Raw genomic sequence first — 12,454 nt, forward strand, 5'->3', positions numbered from 1 at the left:
ATAATATTTCAGTTAGGGAGCCACTGTAGAGAATTATTAGTGTTTCGAAGCAGGAAATGTGGAAAATCAATCATGCCTTAGTCTTGATTCAAAATTCTAATCTTCCAACTGCCAGCTGGTGGTACCAACCGTTAACACAACGAAATACCGTGGCAGAATATTATAATTCTTTACATTCTCTCTCTTTTGCAGGGAAAGTGAGTAGAGACACGAGACCTTTAATTTTCGAGTGAATACCGGAATAAATTCACTGTGGATATTTTGATAAGTAAAGATAGGTTAATTACATGGATTATGACAAAGCACTCAGCTATCTGTCAAAGGGAAGGGAGGTTTTGACGGAGGACATTTTAAGAGAAGCTGACTCATACTGATGTTACACATGGAGGAAGCCTATGAAAATTGCAATGTAGCCAGCCCATTTGCCGGGATTCGAAACTGAATAGAAGTACATGCGTTCAGGAATTTTACCCGTCGGTCCTCCATGAGCAATGATAAATAAAGAACAGCTAGCCTATACTGTATAAGTGACGTTAATTCACTATAAAGATGCTTCTCAAGGAAGAATGAAGCCCTTTTAAGCACATAGTAAAATTAACGCTGCTGAAGATAAGATTTCATGTAAAATAAAATGAAGTAAATGATAATTTACGTCATCTGGTGGGAGGTTAAGAAAAAGAGCATTATCAAAAGTGAGAAATTTAAAAATGCATTATATGGTTTGGGATTAGAATCATAAAATAAATTTTATAGTGTGTAGGGTTTATACTTATTTTAACTAACATTTATTTTAAGCTATCTTTCCTGTCAAGCCTTTACTTTCCCCTAGAATTGCCAATGCTAGAGTATGTAAATTGTAGTAGAGCGCGCAGTATATTCAAATTTTATCAGAAGTAAGTTGAGTTTAAATAGAAGGGAAACGAGATTGGGTGTGTGCTTCTTGAATCGCAAACGTGAAGGTTGCTAGGTAGAAATTTAAGAACCGCGCGTTTCGGCCTGTGTGCCTATCTCGGCAGTTTGCTGAATCTTTCAACTGCGTAATTAGTAAGCTTGCTGAATCTCAGTTGTATTTTAGAACGCGGTTAGGTTAGTTAAGATCTCAGACCTCGTAGGTAGTGATCTAGCTATGTATTCATCCAGTCATTATTTTTTAGTTTCACATTTCTGTTTCTGTTAAACCGCCGGGTCGGCGTAGTTTGTAAGCGTCAAGTGAACGCAGCTGTTATTTTTAAAGTGGAATAAAAATGGCTTTAAACCCTTCTTACGTGTTTTGTGTAAATTTACATTTCGTAGCAGTCACTACCACAGTTGCTAACAAGTTGGGGCCACACGTTAGCACAATTGGCTCCCGAACATCTTACGAACTCAGATGGCCGAAAATTGGATGGAAGCCTCTGTACAACTCCAACAGCAAGAAATGGTGAACCAGTTAGAAGGGTTTGGATACATGGTCCAAACTATGAGAGCATCTATCAAGCCAACCGTCAATTTCGACGGAAAAAAATTCGGTGGCGATATTCTTAGAAGGCCTCGAAAATCACTTCCAGTTATACCCTGTGCCTGAAAGACCAGAGTAAAAAACCTCGTCGCACCAGAGTAAAAAACCGTTACACCACCATTTGTAACGGTTTTTTACGGTCTCGTTGAACATTGCAGGTTATTAGTCTGCTCTTGGACCTACTTCGGCTTGCACAATCTTTTCACCTTTTTAGCTTTGTTATTATGCATTGCTTTCTCCTCACGTCACAAAAAACTCAAAAGCAAAATCAATAAATAAAAAAAATCAGAAAGGTTTCAGATTTTCAATTACGTTCAAAGGGTTTTGTTTAAATTTCCGATACAGAGTCTCGTTCGCTGGAGATAAAAATACTTTTTTTTTGTACAGTGTTGCCATTGCTCACTTTGATATCGTTCAGTTTTTTTAATCAAAAATTCATTGAACTGTTACAAAATCTCAAATCGATAAAAAAACAAACTTCAAGTTCAAATCAGGGCTTCCACGTGCCCATATTCTGTGGAAGATTACGTTATTCAAATTTCGATGGCTCTAGGTACCGTTGTTTTATCACAATGCGAGAAACATGCATACATTTATGCAGATTCTTCGTTATTTAATTTCTTTAAATGTAAGACAGGGCGATAATATATGGTGGCAGCGATTTGAAAAGTTGTAAGGTACCTCACTTTGGAATTCTAAGTTAATGTTGGAAGTGAGGAACCTAGGAACTGATAAGCGAATAATCGCTAGAGTTCGATGACAGGAAACAACAAGAGAAAAGGGTAAATAACCCTTTATTATTTCGATAAGATTTAATAAAACTTCGCCTGGGAGTGTACAAATAAAGTCCGCACTTTGGACTTGAACTTAAAAGACTAAGAATTAAACTAAAACTAAGATTAACTAACTAAGTATAGCCAAAGCTATCAATGTTCAATGAGAGTTGGCCCCTTAACTTATTTTACTACGAAGTTTAGCAAGGGCCTGAGTACGGCCGAGCGTAAAAAAAGCTTTGAGAGAGAGAGCGGCCAAAAAGGCAGACGCACGTAGTTCCAAAAACTCTGTTTCTCTCTCTGTCTCAGTAAGTAACTTCGTGGTTTAAATACCGCTCCTTCTCATTAAATATTCATCAAATTCCAAAACTACGTTCTGGCCGGAACTAGTAAGTTGAAGTTAAGAATTTGACAGGAAAGGAACTTTAACTTAAACTTTAACTGTTAATAAAATTAACATAATCCTTACATAGCTTCCGACCAGACTTTAAATACTCGAAAAATAAGCTCAAAACGACCTTGTTTAAGACTTTAAAGTCTGAAAACTTACGTTAACTACACTCTTCCAACTTTTACATTAACTAAATGACTTTAAAGTTTCGTTTTTAGGGCCAACTTTACAACAATTCTAAAAGCTAGACTAAAGCTAGGAAAAATAAAATTTACAATGTGTCCTTTCTGGACATTATATCTTGACATACATCTTCTTCCTACATAGACTCTTTATTCTGCTAGACTTATGTCAGGTCTTGATCCTTCCATATATGGAAGGAAATGTCATTAGTAATGCATTTTACAAAATTTTTCTTTAAATCCTAGCTTTTACGCTTTTAATTCATCATTTGGCCCTTATGCACTTTCATTCATACTACAGATTTATTTCACCCATGCTCTCCAGCAAATGTACTGAAATGTACTTAGGGTCTTCTATGTTGTGTTACCGCGAACAAACTACCGCTACACAACACCTAACTTTGTTAAATTTGACACACTAGACCTGCCAAGACTCCCTACGCGAAAACTATTTCCTACTGTAGTAAGCAAAAGCTTATATTTTACTTTTAAACGTGTTAACTGGAGAGCCTAACATTAAACACATATTTATAAACATTCAATTCTTCCATAACTCCCATACACAGAAATAAAAATTTATTTTCTATGTCATTTTGATCTTTACGATATTTCAACACAAAGATCAAATATTTCTACATGAACATGAACATTTAAATATTTACACATCACTTTTGAATTCATTTTACATCAACAGTCATAGTTGCTTAATTACACTTTACCAATATTTACACGAAATCTTAACTTTACGTTAACATATTATAGTATTCCAATAGTCTTCCGACTAAACTTATTCACAATTTACTTCTCGCAACTTGCGAGTTCTTAACAAAAAGTATTTAACGCTAGTAGCTTCTCGCCAAATTACGAACATAAAAATCTATGCTTACGAACATTTACAATCAAAATATCGCTATCTGCGATTTAAGTTTTCTAAACATATTTAGCAACTTATAACAAGATGATATAATTTCAACTTCAAAGAAAAATTAGCAAAGAAATTTTCACTTATCTTTTTCTGTATTCCTGCATCCTGTCATTACAGAACTGATCAAATGTAGAAAACCTGATAACCTCCAATCTTCTTCTCGATGTTCGATGTTCCGTTCCGTTTAGTTCCAGTGCTTTCCCTTTTTTCCCCTTATGTAGGAATCTGGGACTCTAGCGGGCAGGTTGTGGATTCTGGAATGCCAATTTCCTTTTTGGCTCCGGTGGGGCTCTCCGTCCTTCAGGGTCTTTGAATCTTCTCTTGGCCCTTCTAACTTGTTACTCCGGCACGGTTGTGTCTACATGTCTTTTCTGGCTTTTCGGTCTCCACGCTGGTCCTCCTTGGGTCTGCCTTATAGTTGTTGCTGCTGGAAACTGTGCTTTACGTCTAGTTTTAATTCGTCGTTGAATTTTCTCTTTTCCTGGAACCTTGTCAGCAGGCCTCCCTCTTGTGGTCGATGGCTCTTGAGTTTTTGCAGCCTCATCGATTCTGACTCGTTGATCTGTCGGTGCTAACTTTCTCCTTTTTTGTGCGCTTGTAGCATTAGTGGTATGGGTTTCCCTGTTCGAAGTTTGCTGGCTCTGCTTTCTTTTTTGCGTTGGGGCACTCGAGCTGTACTCCTGAGCTGGCGGGCTTCTCTCCTTACTTCCAGGATCCTGTAATAAATCCTGCAATATTTTACAGTGCGGCTGTAATAAGGTTTTAACTGATCGATATTTGCCACCAGTTGTTGGCCATTTTTCGACCTTTAAATAAAACGTGGCTTCTCTTATTCTTTCCACCATGTACGGCCCTTCAAACCTGGGCTCAAACTTCGCAACTCTGTTTTCTGGTGCCGACGATAACGAATATTTCAACTTAAGAACTTTTTGTCCCACTTTATATTCCAATTCCCTTCTATTTCTATCATAATAAACTTTTTGTTTTTGTCTTGCTATATCAGAACGTTTAATTGCTTCGTCAATAATTTTTTGAACGTCTTTTAACTTGAATTCTTCTTGTCTTTGTTGTACAAAGAACAGCTTATCCAACGGCATTATGATTTTTCTTCCTAAAAATAACTCCGCAGGGTTTTCTGCGTAGTATCGTGCTTGGCGGTTCTCAGGGCAAAACCTAACTCATTGACACAGCTGTCCCAGCGTTCATGAAAGTTTTTCACATATCCCCTGATAATTTTTACAATATTCTTATTTACGTGTTCCGCTATATTCGACTGCGGTCTATATGGTACCATTTTTAGATGGCGTATGCCAAGTCCTGTGCACAAAGTTTTAAATATACTACTAACAAACTGTTTTCCGTTATCTGATATTACTTTTAGTGGTGCCCCGTATTTTAATATATATTTATTTAAGAACGAATCTGCGACTATTTTAGCTGAAGCTCGTTTAAGAGGGACTATTTCTACCCATTTTGAAAAATGGTCAACGACTGTTAAAAGATATCTGTTTTTATTTATTTTTGTCCTAGGGTAGGGTCCTAGCAAATCTATTCCAACTATTTCGTTTGGAAAAGTGGTCTTTATGTTTTTTAAATAGCCGGCCGGGCTGTAATTAACATCGTTTATTAATTGGCACATATGGCACGACTTAACATACGTCGTAACAACTTTCTGTAACTGCGAAAAATAAACCGCTTCGCGTACCCTCTTTAGTGTTTTTCGTATTCCGAAATGTGCTGCAGAAGGTAGATCGTGCAATTCCTCTAAGATACTTAAACGTAGACTCGCTGGGATTACTGGTCGGTATTCCTGATTTTCATTAGTTACCTTTGTGTAAAATAACAATTTGTCGATTATTTCGTAATGCTGTGTGTGCCCTATTGCGAATAGCCGTTAAATCTATATGTTCAAATTTTTCAGGGTCTTCCAAGTATGCGTAAATATCTTCAAACTCTGGGTCCTTTTTTAATTCTTCGATTATTGTTTCACGGGACTCAATAACTCTTGAGGTGAGCATGGCACACTTGATTGTGTTTCCCTCTTCATCAATTTTTATTCGGCGACCAAGTTTTCCTTTCCCGGTGTGTGTTTTATAATTAAGTTGAACTCTTGTAATTTTAAAGTCCAACGTATCAAGCGAGGCGATAATTTTTTTCCTGAATACAAGCGACCCACTGCCGCATGATCCGAGTAGACCGTTATCGGTGAACTTCCGAAGTAGACACGAAACTTCTGAACTGCTAATAACACAGCGAGCGTTTCTCGCTCAGTAGCGGAATAGTTCCTTTGGGTAGCATTCAAGGTTTTCGAAAAGAAAGCTATAGGTTGCCATTTTGGGAGAGCACCCCTCCAACTGCATAATCGGATGCATCCGCTGAAATTTCTAGACCTTGTTCGCCTTCTGGGAATTTAAGGACTGGGGCATTGATTAGGGCATTCTTTAGTTGTTCAAACGCGGTGTTCGCTTCGGCTGTCCAAGAAAATCTACTTTTCTTTCTTTTCAGCACTAGAAGAGGCTAAACTATTTTCGCAAAGTCTTTTATGAACATTCTATAATAGGAACATAAGCCCAAAAATGAAGACAATTTCTTAGCCGTATTTGGGGGAGGATAACTTTTAATTGACTTAATTTTTGAATCATCAGTCTCTATGCCCTTATTAGAGATTTTGTACCCGAGGTATCGCAATTCCTTTGCCGCGAACTTGCATTTTCTTGCATTTATTTTGAAACCGGCCTCGTTAAGTAAGGCAAAAACTTCTTACAGATGTTTCAAATGTTCCTCTAATGTTTCGCTGGTAACTATGATATCGTCAAGACAAATAATTGTACTTTTACCTAAAACTGGCTTTATGTCCATAACTTTTTGGAACGTGGCTGGCGCTCCGCTCAAACCAAAGGGCATTCTTAAAAGGGCATAGACGCCTGACTTTGTTATAAACGCGGTCTTCTGGACATCCTCCGGCTTAACGGCGATTTGAAAGTAACCCGACGTGAGGTCTAGGGTTGTCATGAATTTAGTCGAGCGAATGTTTCTAATGATTTCATCAATTATTGGTAGGGTAGGGATATTTTGTTATACTGTTCAACTTACGATAATCAACTGCAAACCTATACGCGTCCGGGTGTTCAGGCGGTAGTCCGTTCTTTTTTCTACAAAGGACCACCGGACTTGCGTACGAACTCGTGCTAAGCACGATTATTTTGTTTTGGAGCATTTTTACAATATGATTCTCTATAATTTTTTCTTTAGTTTTGTCGTATCTGTATGGTTTCGACCGGACTGGAGGGGCATTCATCGTGTCTATGGAATGACTAACTACCTGACAAAACCCAGGTTTGTCGTTAAACAAAGAATTAAATTTCCTTACCAATCCTTCAATCTTCTTTTTCTCTTCCAGGTTCAAATGTTCTAAATGCAATTCCGGCATGGAAACTTCCTTCTACCGGGTCCATGTGCACCTGAAACTTAGAATTCTGAAAATTAAGATTTGCACCGGATGCGCGTAAAAAATCGATCCCCAATATCACTGATGTGAGTATATTGAAGGTACGTCTCCTATAGCAAACTGACACCTTCGATTTGTTCATTTTATACATGTGCTAATTTCTATACTACCATATTTGTCTGGTAATTTCTTTTTATGTTATTTGATACCTTACTATGTGTTGTATATTGTGGGTAAGTTTCGTTAAATTCTACATGTAACTTTTTCAGTAATCGTGATTTTTGTGATTTTTCCTTAATTTATGCTAACCAGTGTAATTTTTATGTCTGGATTTATCTTTTCAGTTTGTATCCGTTGCATCACAATAACATTTAAAAAAATATTTAAAAGTCATTTTATTTCTTACAAATGAAATTAGAAAATGAAAACCCTGAGAATCTTTTTTTTAAGAATCTTAATTAGATTTCTTGCTCGGAAATTTTAGTTTTAAATAACATCACGATTAAATATTTACAAGATGTAGAAAATCATTTGGCATATAATTAATTTCATTTACAAATGTTAAATAATGTTTTAGCTAACATTTCTATTGAATTTACAAGATGTAGAAAATTATTTGCCATACAAAAACTTTTATTTGAAGGTATGCTGTTTACCTTTTAGTAGACATTTCGATTGAATATTTAGAAGACAGAAAAAAACATCTTTTGTCATATTACCTGTCTATCTAATTTAGAACCCAAAAGCGGTCGATTGGTTAAAACCGCTAAATACGTACAATTCCATTCATATTCCAACCCGAACGGGCTGGCTGCATTTGGTGTTTTGTGTAGTTTTCCCCATGTTATTATGGATACGAGACAGTTCTTCTTCGAAAGTCCTTCAGGAAGGCAGCGCATTCCTTAAGCAGATAATCCTAATGTTTTTTGCTATAATCAACTGACTTGTTAACTACTGTTCAATTAAATTTCTAAGATTACATTAAAATTTATTGGTCATAATTAAGGAATTTTTGTACTGCAAATATAAAGCTTATCAGATATCGTCTTCTATTGATTCAATGTGAGGTGTAAAATCATATACAGTCAAAAGTCGTTAATCCGAACTCGTCGGGACTTCGGCGATTCCGGATTATCGATTTTTCCGGATTATATATCATCAGTTTAAAGCTGGTAAGATGGCATGCAGAAATTATAAAATTAAAAATATGAAACCGTAATTTATGAAATAAAGAACAATTATGATCTAAAGGGTATCAAAATTTACAAGAAAAAAAGGTTAATAATTATTTGTTTACTTTATTAAACATTTCTTTCAATGTAAGTTGTTTAAGTTGCTTCGTTTTTTATGTGATAATACATTCTCTTTAATTCTATAAAGACATAATTTCTTGTTCAGTTACAAAGTTTCGCTGTTCAAGTCCTATAATTGCTGTGTCGAGAATACCGACTAATTTTTCAATCGAAATTTTTTCGTTTTCAATAACCTCTGTCACTTTCTTCGCTATCGGAAGCGAATTATAATGACGAGGCATTTGATTTAAATCATATCAAAGACGGAGTACATCGAGATGAAATACTACATTTAGTACGGAATTATAAGCAAAATAAAATAAAAACATCTGCCCTGAAGATAAGGATAGTGTTGACAGATCAACTTCCAATTCATTGCGCGCCGCGGCGTTAAAGATAACCAAAGTTTAGATAAACAAACGTTAAAGTTTAGATAAACAAAGGATATGCCTTTATCCATTTTTTGCAGCAATTCAATTTTTTGTTTAATGGACTTCGAAACATACTTTCGCTTTGTAGATCCTTTACATATTAGTAAATATATATCAGAAATTTTATTTGACATAATCGAAAGTTCAAGCTTACTTTTATAAAATTGCTCTAACAGTCTGCAAAAAATAATAAGCCGAATCCAATTCGAAGATTAAGGAACAACGAAATCTGCAACATTAACTCAATTAGATAATTTTAGCTTAGCTTATACCGTCCATTATACATTAAACGCGCATTCGTAAACGTATTTTGCGCACGCGCACACGCGTATTCGCAGCCGTGAAGGTCTTACGCGCATGCGTCAACGCGACGCATGCGCAGAAAGTTTGTAGCTTTGAGATCCGGATTATAGATCATTCCGGATTATGAGTGTCCGAATTAACAACTTTTGACTGTATCTATTTATTTTGCGTGTGTGTTATTTTTATAGATATTATTTGGAAGGAAGAACGTGCTAGATCTAATGGTAAAGTAGAAATTCTCTAGAAAAGTGGTTTCAAACTGGCGGCTCGTGCGCAGCATGCGGCTCCAGGAAACAATTTATACAGCCTCGAATGCATTTCCCGCAAATCAATTAGCATTATTATGAAATTAACTTACTATGATAAGATTTGGAGATAAAGCTTAAGATCTGAATGATTTGGAGCCCAGTTTTACATCATGTTCATTACGTGAGTAACTCTCTAGAAAATCTACAAATGAAATTAATCAAAGGTTTGAAGTCAGGTTTGAAGATACAGATTTGATTAACTTTTTTCGCACTCGGCAAAAGATAAATATACCTTTGTAGAGTCATTAGGTAATTTTAAAGCAGGAGACATGAAAAATGAGCAATGCCTACTCTGAGACTCGAACCTAGACCTCTCGAATACGAGCCGGGTGTGCTACTGTTACATCACGAAAGCACGCAGAAAGGAGGGAGAAAATACCTTACATATTCCCTCTTCTATTAAAGGGCGACTGGGGATTAGAGCGACCCACTCGCCACATCCTAGTGGTGGAGAATCATGATCTAACATATTTTAGTTCAGGCGTCACTGTAGAGTCGTTAGATTCTTTTTTTGAAGCAAAAGACATGAAAAATGAGCAGTGCCCAAGCCAGGACTCGAACCTGGACCTCTGAAATACGCACCGAGTGTGCTACCGTTACACCACGAAGGCATGCACGAAGAAAGAGAAAATATCTTTTACCTCTAGGTAACAATTTTTGCAATAGGAGTAATCACTTTGTTTGGGAGTACATTTATATGTGAACAGTTATTTTCGCTGTTGAAAATTAAAAAGAAAAGGACTATGTTGAATGATGAGCATCTATAAATGGCGATGAAGATAATTTCTAGCAATTTTTTGTGAGGTTAAAACTTTTTTGCTGAAGAACAGGTTGTCATATTTTATTTTCAAGTGTTGTCCCATTCCAAAGATTTCGTAATTTGTTTAGATTTGATTTAATTTGAAAGCAATATTTTATTAGCTTTATTAGTTAATTTTTTACTTACTAGAATTATTTGAAATAATGCTTAGTGTTTAAATATAATATTAAAAGTCAACAGGTTTAAATTTAATAATAGTAATTTTGTTTCAAAATAAAATACTTTTTATTTTATTCCAGAAAGAAGTCGGCCTTTAAGCGACTTTCAGATCATGAGCTGCATCTTGAGTCATCACCACAGCCCTAAAACACAATCCAATATATGGTATTCTATTCTGTTTCTCTCCTGTAGTGAAATTTATTTATTGACAATTGTTACATCTAGAGGGCTTGTTTTCAACTCTTGTCGCTGTGAAGTGGCGGCGCTCTCGTTCTCATGAAATCTCCTCGAGATTCCCAAGCAGAAGAAATGCTCTCCACCTGGCGGCTGACGACTGTCTAACTGTGCAGAAACGATAGGTGCCCTAGCGCTCATCCGATACCCTGCCGTCGTGTTCTGATGACTATCTTCGAAATACCAAAACGTACATAACTAATTAATGGACAATATCAAGATTTGAAACAACCATGAAAATAAGCAGGTAAGATAAAATATTTTCTTTTTTAATTTTTAGATACTCTTTTTACTTTTTACTTTAGTTTCCTTTAATGTTTAACAGGAGTATAAAACGCTTGATTTAGACTTTGACTATATAATTTACATTTTATTATATATTTTCCGATATGAATTTTAAACACTTTAATCCGAGTATTCTTCCAGATAATCATTACGCCAAGGTGTATTCTGTGTATTTAGTTTGCAGCCATAATCTAAATTAAACTCAAAATATCAGCTTGAACTCTGCTCATATTCCGTAGACTCCCGATTAACCGCACTAACACGAAGGAAGGTGTCGAAGGTTAACTCTAAAAATCACAGTTAATTCAAATAATAATAATAATAAAATGGGGAGGGACAAGAAAAAGGAACAACTCATATTTTAACTAACGGAAAAATTACCGTAAGCGGTCTGGATTGATGTTGCATAATCATTAATTGCTTTTTTTTTAAGACGTGAAAAATGCGCAATGCCCTTGCTGGGGCTCGAACCCTGGACCTCTCGAATATGCGAATACCTTTATATTGTTTAGATTTACTGAAAGTATCGTTTACTTGAATTTTTAAGCAGTTTACTTTAGAGAATATTTAGTTAGGTAAATTTCATCAGCATTTAAAAAAAGAAAAACAACAACAACAATGTTTTGTGTACATTAATCTTGTGTTTGATAGGAGTGAATGGAAAACAGATGATTAATAACTGTACACTTAACGGTTTAGCAATTTATTTTTAAGCATGATTTAAGAATGTTTATATGTCCCAGATTATGTACAATTGTAACGTATTGTTGTGGTTAAAAACAATTCCTAAATACTGCCCCTGCTCTTATTCTACTTATTTTCTTCTTCTTCTTCTTCTTTTTTTTTTTTTTATTTCCAGTAGAATTTTGTTTTATTCTGGTTTGGCCTTTAGCGTTCTTTCGCAATAAAGAAGCTTACTTTTTTTTAGACAAGGGCAAGTTAATCCAGCCTTAGTTAATCTGGAGTTGATTGTATATTGTATAAGACATTTTCTTTCTCCTTCCTTTTGTGGCGTAACTGAAAGCACGTCCGATGAGTAAATAGGAAGTCCGAAATTCGAATTCCGGCCAGGTCATTGCACACTTACACCTTGTTTCCTCAATTTGAAAAAAAAAAAAAAAAAAAAAAGCTTTCAGATTTTAAATTACGTTCAAAGGGGCGCTTTTTAACGTTTCGTATGTTACCTTTATTTATTAAATATCATATTCTACGTACTCAAACCCAAAAATTCAGTTCGACAGCAATATCGCAAAATAATTTCAAAATTAGCATATCTTTAGAATTTCCGATACACAGTCTCGCGCGCTGAAGATAAAAATGTCTCTCTCTCTTTTTTTTTTTTTTTTTTCGTACAGTGTTGTCATTGCTCGCTTTGAAATCGTTTAGTTTGTTAATCAAAAATTCG

At 35.5% G+C, this 12,454-nt stretch overlaps 1 protein-coding gene across 1 annotated transcript in view; it reads left to right on the plus strand.

The window, feature by feature from the left end:
- Positions 1 to 7,197: 7,197 nt before the first annotated feature.
- The window catches only part of LOC118205002 (prolactin-releasing peptide receptor-like), a 291,435-nt gene continuing 286,178 nt past the window's right edge, over positions 7,198 to 12,454 (plus strand). Inside the window, exons 1-2 of the mRNA XM_085819065.1 lie at positions 7,198 to 7,318; positions 10,611 to 11,011. The gene's annotated coding sequence lies outside the window, so the exon portion shown is untranslated. The remainder of the gene's footprint in view (positions 7,319 to 10,610; positions 11,012 to 12,454) is intronic.

This window comes from Stegodyphus dumicola, chromosome 1 (assembly GCF_044657685.1).
Source record: "Stegodyphus dumicola isolate Sdum_Otavi_A_Nest chromosome 1, ASM4465768v1".
Lineage (NCBI taxonomy): Eukaryota > Metazoa > Arthropoda > Arachnida > Araneae > Eresidae > Stegodyphus > Stegodyphus dumicola.